The sequence below is a fragment of the Aegilops tauschii genome, chromosome 7 (assembly GCF_002575655.3).
Source record: "Aegilops tauschii subsp. strangulata cultivar AL8/78 chromosome 7, Aet v6.0, whole genome shotgun sequence".
Taxonomy (NCBI): domain Eukaryota; kingdom Viridiplantae; phylum Streptophyta; class Magnoliopsida; order Poales; family Poaceae; genus Aegilops; species Aegilops tauschii.
Window position 1 is genome coordinate 404,681,309 of NC_053041.3, and position 10,241 is coordinate 404,691,549.

A 10,241-nucleotide genomic window follows, 5' to 3' on the forward strand; every position below is an offset into this window, starting at 1 on the left:
AACATCCTTAAAATGAAGCTACTTTAGCTTAAAACTTTTCATACAAGTGGATCTGATGATCCCCTCACCACTGACGACCGAGGTCATCGGCGGAGGGAAACTGCCGGAGGACGGCGGCGAAGAAACTCTCTTTGGGAGAGACGGTGGCAAGGGGGCCCTTTTTCTTCTGGAGGAAGAAAGAACGACCCGTCTGTATTTGGGGATGGCCGCGGCGGCGATGCTCTCTTGTTAACGTCCTTGTTTAATTAAGCAACAACCCGTGTGTCATTTTCTTTTTTTGCGATGAAACCCATGTGTCATATGGTTGCATGCAACAAGATATATACTGTAGTACGTACCCTACTTGCCAAAGGGTAAAAAATCAATATATACCTTGGTGTGAGTATGCAGTCACATATCTCATCTGTGCTGCAGTCAGCCCGAACGGCCGGGAGCGTTGCTTGCACACAACAGCAATTTGCAGTTGCTCTGCGGACAAGGAACCAATGGATCGGAAGCAAGGCAAGCAGCGAGCAACAACATGGATGCATTATTAGCATGGTCCAAAATTAAAGCAGCTAGCCAAAGCTGGTATGAAGGACATAATAATCATCATCGTATGGCTCGCTAGTCCGCTAGTGTGTGTGTGTGTGTTTCTTGCCGTCTCCACCATTCGGTCCATCACGCGTAGCGTAGCCATTCTCTTGACGCTTGTCTAACGCCATGGATTCGGTTGCTTCTTGAGTTTGCTTGTGCACATGCATGGAGTGATGGAGGCCGGCTTCAGTTACTCCATCATCTCGCTCGACGGCACATATATATGCGAGTGCGTCTGGTACAAGTGTGCATACACCCACTTTCCCGGCCTGTTCCGTGAAGAAGTAGATATACTACATCACATGGGGAGCTGCGCGTCCAAGGACGACATGGCGGCGAGGCCGAGGAGCGCGGCGGTGCACCCGTGCCCGTGGATTACGCCGACGGCGCTGCCGGCGCCCGGCCAGCAGGTCGCCGTGCGGATGCGCGCCAGCGAGTTGCGCGCTCTGCATGAGGCCGCTGGTGGGGATACCAGAGGCGGGGACGCCGACGCCGGCATCGGCCGTGCCATCCTGGACGGCTGCGTCGCCGGTCGGTGGACGTGGTCACCAGCGTCCGCGTCCTACTTGGCAGGCTAGCCACCCATGCTGTGCACGCAGTCATGCACATACTAGACGACTTGTGTACATAATACAGTACATATGAATTCGTCTCTGTACACATAGCTTCACAAACCACCTGATCCATTCGTCTCTGTACGTACGTACTCGGTTGTAATTAAGGAAAGACGAGTTGGGTTTGTGGAACAGATTACACATTCGGTTGGATCATCGATCGCATGGCTTTGACTTGCGGTCCATGTACAAAAGGCGCACCATCGGATTCCAATGAGGCAGCTGGGAGGCAATTCAGTCCTAAAGCTAACAAGCTTTATCGCCATGGATTGGACTTTGGACACTGACAGCGATGTTACCCACTAACACACACGCGCGCGCGCTCTCTCTCACCCATTCTATGTGCGAATCTTTGGCGTTCTTGGACGAACTGTGTGGTAGGTGCATGCATGGCCGCCAGCGCGCGGCACCTGCGGCGCATCCATTTCTGTCCAAGGAATCTCTATATCTTGTCCGATTTCCAGCACGCCAAACGCAACTAATATGTCGTTCACAGGTTAGTTTCGGAGCTGGACTAGATAAATCCTAGATCTGTCCGCATACATGTGCATGAACCGACCGACACATCACCGGTCTCGATCTTTTCCTGGTCTCATCTGCCCCCGGTCACCAGACGCATATTTATGATCTATGGATGCATGTGGGCGCTCTAAACTCCGATCCAGCTGCCATGGATAACTCATGTCGAGTCCGGGTTGCCACGTGTCTCCAAGCCAGGTGCTCATTAATGGTTTTGCTATTTTTCATGTACCTACAAAGTATTGTACCGTTTCAAAAAATAAAATTGTTGCGCCAGTCACATTTTTTGGGAGGCAGCCGTAGCCTCATTATCTATCATACGGATAGTGTGTGTGCGCGCGCGCAATGGGATCGCCGCACTTGTTCAATGATGGTGTGGGGCTTAGAGGATGGCCGGAGCGGCGACGAACACGGCGATGGGGGGAGGGTGGGGCTACAGTCACCGGCCGCGCGGGGGGAGGGTGTTTCGGGCGGAAGTAGGCGGTTAGGCCGTGGGGGACGAGGAGGAACCATCGTGGAGAGGACGAGGAAGAAGATAAACAGTTGGCGGCACGTTCCTGACCGTTGAATGTTGATCGGATGGTCAACAACAGAAGTGCCTAACAGTCAGCTGATTTTTTTTTTCTTCTGTTAATTGACGTATTGGCAGTCCCGCTCATTAATTATTTACTCCATTCATTTTAAATGAACTGGAAGTTCTAGGCTTGCCCATACTCAAATTTCTTTAAGTTTGGTGAAATTTGTAGGAGAATGTATCAATATCTTGAACACTAAATTAATTTCATTAGAGCAACTTTAGCAGCGTTGTTATATTCACAGTGGCTCTATTGCATACGGAGCATGCTCCATATGCTTTTGGAGGCTGGAGAGACGACGTGCAAATTTAGAGTCGCCATGTTTGGTCCTCCATATTTTTCTTACGTATGTGGCCCATATGTCATTGGTTACATACTTGTTCTTCATTTGGACTAAAATTGCATATTAATTAACAAACAACAGTGGACGACCAAAGGTCACATTCATCATAGCACGACAACGACAATAAGGTCAAGGCCATCGATCACAGATGCGGCTAGGGTGACGGGGATGATGACCCACAAGTATAGGGGATCAGTCGTAGTCTTTTCGATAAGTAAGAGTGTCGAACCCAACGAGGAGCAGAAGAAAATGACAAGTGGTTTTCAGCAAGGTAATTCTCTGCAAGCACTGAAGTTGTTGGTAACAGATAGTTTGATAGCAAGATGATTTGTAACGAGTAAGTAACGGTAACGGTAAATAAAGTGCAGCAAGGTAGCCCAATCCTTTTGTGGCAAAGGACAGGTCAAAACGGTCTCTTATGATAAGCAAAGCGTTCTTGAGGGTACACGGGAATTTCATCTAGTCACTTTCATCATGTTGATTCAATTTGTGTTCACTACTTTGATAATTTGATATGTGGGTGGACCGGTGCTTAGGTGTTGTTCTTAGTTGAACAAACCTCCTACTTATGATTAACCCCCTCGCAAGCATCCGCAACTACGAGAAAAATATTAAGATAAAATTTAACCATAGCATTAAACTTTTGGATCCAAATCGGTCCCTTACGGGATAGTGCATAAACTAGGGTTTAAGATTCTGTCACTCTAGCAACGCATCATCTAATTACTACTCCACAAAGCATTTCCTTAGGCCCAAATATGGTGAAGTGTCATGTAGTCGACATTCACATGACACTACTAAGGGCATCACAAACATACATACCATCAAAATATCGAACACATATCAAGTTCACATGATTACTTGCAACGAGATCTCTCCCATGACCTCAAGAACAAAAATAACTACTCACAAATAATAATCATGCTCAAGATCAGATGGGTATTAAATAGCATAATGGATCTGAACATATAATCTTCCACCAAATAAACCATGCAGTAATAAACTACAAAATGTAATCAACACTACTAGTCACCCACAAGCACCAATCTAAGGTTCCGATACAAAGATTGAACACAAGAGATGCACTAGGGTTTGAGAGGAGATGGTGCTGTTGAAGATGTTGATGGATATGGCCCTCGCCAAGATGGGAGAGTTGTTGGTTGATACGTCTCCAACGTATCTATAATTTATGAAGAATTCATGCCATGTTTACAACACTTATATATGATTTTGGTATGATTTGATTAGAACTAACCCGGACTAACGCTGTTTTCACCAGAACTACCGTGGTGTCATTTTTTGTGCAGAAATAAAAGTTCTCGGAATGGGCTGAAAATTTATGGTGATTTTTTTATGGACCAAAAGAGAACACTGAAGCACAAGAGTTGGACTAGAAGCTTCACGAAGAAGCGGCAAGGGTGGAGGGCGCGCCCCCTGTCTTGCCGCTGCCTTGTGGACCCCCTTGACGTGAGACCGACGCAAAAAGATTCTGTAAATACCAAAACCCCCAGAAAGAAACCTAGATCGGGAGTTCCGACGCCGCAAGCCTCTGTAGCCACAAAAAATCAATCTAGGCCCTCTCCGACACCCTGCTGGAGGGGGCCATCATCACCGGAGGCCATGGAGGAGGATCCCGAAGGGGGCCATCATCACCATGGAGGCCAAGGACCAGAGGGAGAACCTCTCCCCATCTAGGGGGAGGCCATGGAGGAGGAAGCACAAGGGGGAGACTCTCTCCCCCCTCTCTCTCGATGGCGCCGGAGTGCCGCCGGGGGAACCATCGCCGCGGTGATCGTCTTCATCAACATCACCATCTTCATCACCTTCCTCATCTATTTTACGCGGTCCACTCTCCCGCACCCCGCTGTAATCCCATACTTGAACATGGTGCTTTATGCCACATATTATGACCCAATGATGTGTTGCTATCCTATGATGTTTTGAGTAGATTTCCTTTGTCTTTTGGGTTGATTGATGATTTAGATTGGTTTGAGTTGTATGTTTTATTTTGGTGCTGTCCTATGGCGCCTTCCGTGCCGTGGACACATGAAGGATTCCTGTTGCAGGGTGTTGCAATATGCTCATGATTAGCTTATAGTGGGTTGCTAGAGTGACAGAAGCTTAAACCCGAGTAAGGGGGTTGTTTGCGTATGGGATAAAGGGGACTTGATACTTTAATGCTATGGTTGGGTTGTTGGGTAACGTAGCATGCAATTTCAAAAAAATTCCTACGCTCACGCAAGTCTATCTAGGAGATGCATAGCAACGGGAGGGGGAGAGTGTGTCCACGTACCCTCGTAGACCGAAAGCGGAAGCGTTAGATTAACGCGTTTGATGTAGTCGAACGTCTTCATGATCCAACCGATCCAAGTACCGAACGTACGACACCTCCGAGTTCAGCACACGTTCAGCTCGATGACGTCCCTCAAACTCTTGATCCAGTAGAGGGTCGAGGGAGAGTTCTATCAACACGACGACATGGTGACGGTGATGGTGATGTGATCCGCGCAGGGCTTCGCCTAAGCTCTACGACGCTATGACCGGAGGAGTAAACTGTGGAGGGGGCACCGCACACGGCTAAGAGAACAATTGATGTGCCTTTGGGGTGCCCCCGCCCTCGTATATAAAGGAGGGGAGGAGGAGTTGGCCACCCTAGGGGTGGCGCGCCATGGGGGGGAGTCCTACTAGGACTCCACTCCTAGTAGGATTCGCCCCCTTCCTTCCAACGGAGAGGGGAAAGGGGAAAGAGGGGAGAGGGAGAAGGAAGGGGGGGGGGGTTGCGCCCCCACCCCTTATCCAATTCGGATTAGGCAGGGGGGAGGCGCGCGCCACCTCTTGTGGCCTGCCTCCCTCTCTCCACTATGGCCCATTAACTTTCTCGGGGGGTTCTGGTAACCTCCCGGTACTCCGAAAAATCCCCGAACCTCTTCGGAACCATTCCGGTGTCCGTATATAACCTTCAAATATATCAATCTTTACCTCTCGACCATTTCGAGACTCCTCGTCATGTCCGTGATCTCATCCAGGACTCCAAACTTCGGTCACCAAAACATAGAACTCATAATATAAATCGTCATCGAACGTTAAGCGTGCGGACCCTACGGGTTCGAGAACTATGTAGACATGACCGAGACACATCTCCGGTCAATAACCAATAGCGGAACCTGGATGCTCATATTGGTTCCTAAATATTCTACGAAGAACTTTATCGGTCAAACCGCATAACAACATATGTCATTCCCTTTGTCATCGGTATGTTACTTGCCCGAGATTCGATCGTCGGTATCATCATACCTAGTTCAATCTCGTTACCGGCAAGTCTCTTTACTCGTTCCGTAATGCATCATCCCGCAACTAACTCATTAGTCACATTGCTTGCAAGGCTTATAGTGATGTGCATTACCGAGAGGGCCCAAAGATACCTCTCCGATACACGGAGTGAAAAATCCTAATCTTGATCTATGCCAACCCAACAAACACCTTCGGAGACACCTGTAGAGCATCTTTATAATCACCCAGTTACGTTGTGACGTTTGATAGCACACAAGGTGTTCCTCCGGTATTCGGGAGTTGCATAATATCATAGTCAGAGGAATATGTATAAGTCATGAAGAAAGCAATAGCAATAAAACTAAACGATCATAATGCTATGCTAACGGATGGGTCTTGTCCATCACATCATTCTCTAATGATGTGATCCCATTCATCAAATGACAACACATGTCTATGGTCAGGAAACTTAACCATCTTTGATTAACGAGCTAGTCAAGTAGAGGCATACTAGGGACACTCTGTTTTGTCTATGTATTCACACATGCACTAAGTTTCCAGTTAATAAAATTCTAGCATGAATAATAAAAATTTATCATGATATAAGGAAATATAAATAAGAACTTTATTATTGCCTCTAGGGCATATTTCCTTCATGGGTTTTACCTTAATGACCTTTAGTAGTTGCGGATGCTTGCTAGAGTTCCAATCATAAGTGCATATGATCCAAGGAGAGAAAGTATGTTAGCTTACGCCTCTCCCTCATATTAAATTGCAATAATGACTACCGATCTTGTTAACAATTGCCTAGGATAATTCCACACATCGCTCCATCATTATTCCACACTCGCTATTTATAATATATAGTAATATATTCTAACTTTATGTTAACAACACCTATTTTTTATATTTTAGCTCTCTGATATCATGCAAAGTGATCCTCTTTATACCCACAACATAGTTTTATTTCTCGTTTCTAGATGGAAGCAAACGTTTGATGTACGTAGAGTCGTATCAGTGTCAGATAGAATCATAGAACTTGAGAGAATATTGATTTTACCTTTAGCTCCTTGTGGGTTCGACACTCCATACTTATCACTTCCACCTTTGGAAATTGCTACGATGATTCCTTGCACTTGGGGATTATCAAGCTCTTTTCTGGCGCCGTTGCCGGGGAGCAATAGCGTGGGGTTGATATTCTCGTGTATGCTTGTTTGCTTTCTTCACTAAGTAGATTTTGTTTTCCCTTTTGTTTTTCTTTTCTTTAGTTGTGGGTGAAACAAACAATTTTTTTAAAAGAATGCAAAATACAAAAAATGTACTTGTCTCTTATGCCTAAAAACTATTTCAAAAAGATAAGTGATTGGAAGGTTATGCATTGGAGAAGTGAGGGTCGACCTTGAACACTTGTGTTCATTCGCATGGAAACAATGTAGAATTTTTCATGGAAATTTCTCAAAAATAGTTTTCCCTTGTATATATTCATTGTCTTATAAAAATAATGTGTCAAGATTTGGCTTTAGAATGTTTAAATTGCTTGTTTGGTGTGTGCAACAGAAAAAACAGAAACGTTTGCTGTAGTAATTGAATTTACATTTTTTTCTGGAGCGTGATAAAATCTTGGAATTTTTACACAGTACTCCTACACAAATTTGTTATTTTGTCCTATTTTTTTAGAATTTTGGAGTTATAGAAGTATACGAAGTTTCCAGATTGCTATAGACTGTCCTGTTTTTGACAGATTCTGTTTTCTATGTGTTGTTCGCTTATTTTGATGAATCTATGGGTTGTATCGGGGGGGGGGGGGTATGAACCATAGTGAAGTTGGAATACAGTAGATATAACACTAACATGAAATTGGAATGAGTTTACAACAGTACCTAAAGGTAGTGATTTGCTTTGTTATACTAACAGATCTCACAAGGTTTTTTGTTAAGTTTTGTGTGGATGAAGTGTTCGAAGATTGAGGAGTTATAGATATGAGAAGAACAAGGAGAGGTAAGAGTTCATGCTTGGGGATGCCCAAGACACCCCAAGTAAATATTTCAAGGATACTCAAGCATCTATGCTTGGGGATGCCCCGGTTGGCATCCCATCTTTATTCCTCAACAATTATCGGTATACCTTGGTTTTTGTTTTGTTCACATGATATGTGATAGAGGCAAAGGTGTCCTGTCTTTCGATGAGATGATGGATATCGCTTTGGTGGAAGCCGACTTTGACGATCCGACTATGAACGTGTGAGGACATCGCGCCTTAGCAATCGCTAAACCAACTCCGAGAGGTTATTGACCACGCCGGAGCACGATCAACCTGACCACGAAGGTCTATTTCCTGCAAGCAAACAAAGAACAAGCAAGAAACTAAGATTGCAATATGGATATTGCGAATATAAGATGAAAGCTTTATTGATCAAGGTGGGGTTCTGTGACGTCTTGGTCTGGTCGTTGAACACAAACGAAGTACGCGAAGTTGCAGCTACGACGAACTTTTAATCTAAACAAAACCCAAAGTCTAAACGACGCCCTAAGGGCTGTATATATGGAGGAATAGGGGGGAATTTCGTGGCCCTTGAGGGAGGGGTCCGAAACCAACCCTAACTCTTGTTTTCCCACACATACGGACTCTAAAAACAGCCTATAATCAAGTATTTCAAAATTACATGGGCCTGGCCCAATAATAAGGTGACGCAACACCTATAATAGCCTCTGGACGAAATTTGTGAAGTGGCATCTTGTATATTTCGTCCAAGACTTGATGCACTCATTATGGTGGCTTCAAAGTCCTGAAATCATCACTTGAAACTCTGTTCTTGTTTCCCTTGCGCATGCCATCATCTCCATGCTTGTTCTTGCTCCAATGTTCATCCTTCTCCAAGCTAGGCCCTTCATTTGTAAGCAAAACAAATGTATCCAATTTAGGCAGCATCATATTCTCATGAACATTAGAATCATTACCAAGAAACGAAAGTACCTGGTAATTTAATTGGCGCGCACGAGCTCTAGTAATTGGTCCAGTATGTATAGTAGCAGGAGGTGTAGGTGTAACAATGGTATTGATGTTCTCATCATCCTCCCTTTCTTGAAATGAAGTCGTCCTCGATGGAAGCTCATCTTCCTCACCCAAATAAGGCTTCAAATCTGCAATGTTAAAAGTGGGACTAACCCCAAAATCTGCAGGCAGCTCAAGTTTATATGCATTATCATTTATTTTCTCTAACACCTTAAAAGGACCATCAACACGTGGCATTAGATTTGATTTGCGCAAATCAGGAAATCTATCCCTACGCAAATGTAACCAAACAAGATCTCCAGGTGCAAACACAACATGTTTTCTACCCTTATCTCCAGCAAGTTTATATTTAGCATTCATATGCTCAATGTTTTCCTTAGTTAACTCATGCATTTTTAAAATCAATTCAGCATGTTGTTTAGCATCAAAATTAAACTTCTCCGAAGATGGAAGAGGCAACAAATCAATAGGTGCACGAGGTAGGAAACCATACACAATTTCAAAAGGGCACATCTTAGTAGTAGAATGCAATGAACGATTATAAGCAAATTCAATATGAGGCAAGCATTCTTCCCACATTTTCTTATTATTCTTCAAAATAGCCCTAAGCATAGTAGACAATGTTCTATTGACTACTTCAGTTTGTCCATCAGTTTGGGGGTGACAAGTAGTACTAAAAAGCAGTTTAGTCCCCAACTTAGCCCATAAACATCTCCAAAAGTGGCTAAGAAATTTAGTATCACGATCTGAAACAATAGTATTTGGCAAACAATGCAAGTGAATAATTTCAAGAAAGAAAACATCAGCAACATTAGCAGCATCATCGCTTTTATGACATGGTATGAAGTGTGCCATTTTCGAAAATCTATCCACGACAAATATGCTATCCCTCCCCTTCTTTGTTCGAGGTAATCCTAAAACAAAATCCATAGATATATCTTCCCAAGGAACACTAGGTACAGGCAAAGGCATGTATAAACCATGAGGATTGAGTCGTGACTTAGCTTTTTGACATGTAGTGCAGCGAGCAACAAAACGCTCAACATCCCGTCTCATCTTTGGCCAAAATAAATGTGTAGCATCTGTCTTCTTCACGCCAAAGTGTCCCATTAATCCTCCTCCATGCGCCTGCTGCAACAACAAAATATGAACGGAGCTAGCTGGAATGCATAACTTGTTAGCACGAAACACAAATCCATCGTTAACGATGAACTTGTTCCATGTTCTCCCTTCTTTACAATTCTGCAATACATCTTTAAATTCAGCATCATGCAAATATTGATCTTTGATGGTCTCCAAACCAAATATTTTAAATTCAAGATGGGAAAGCAT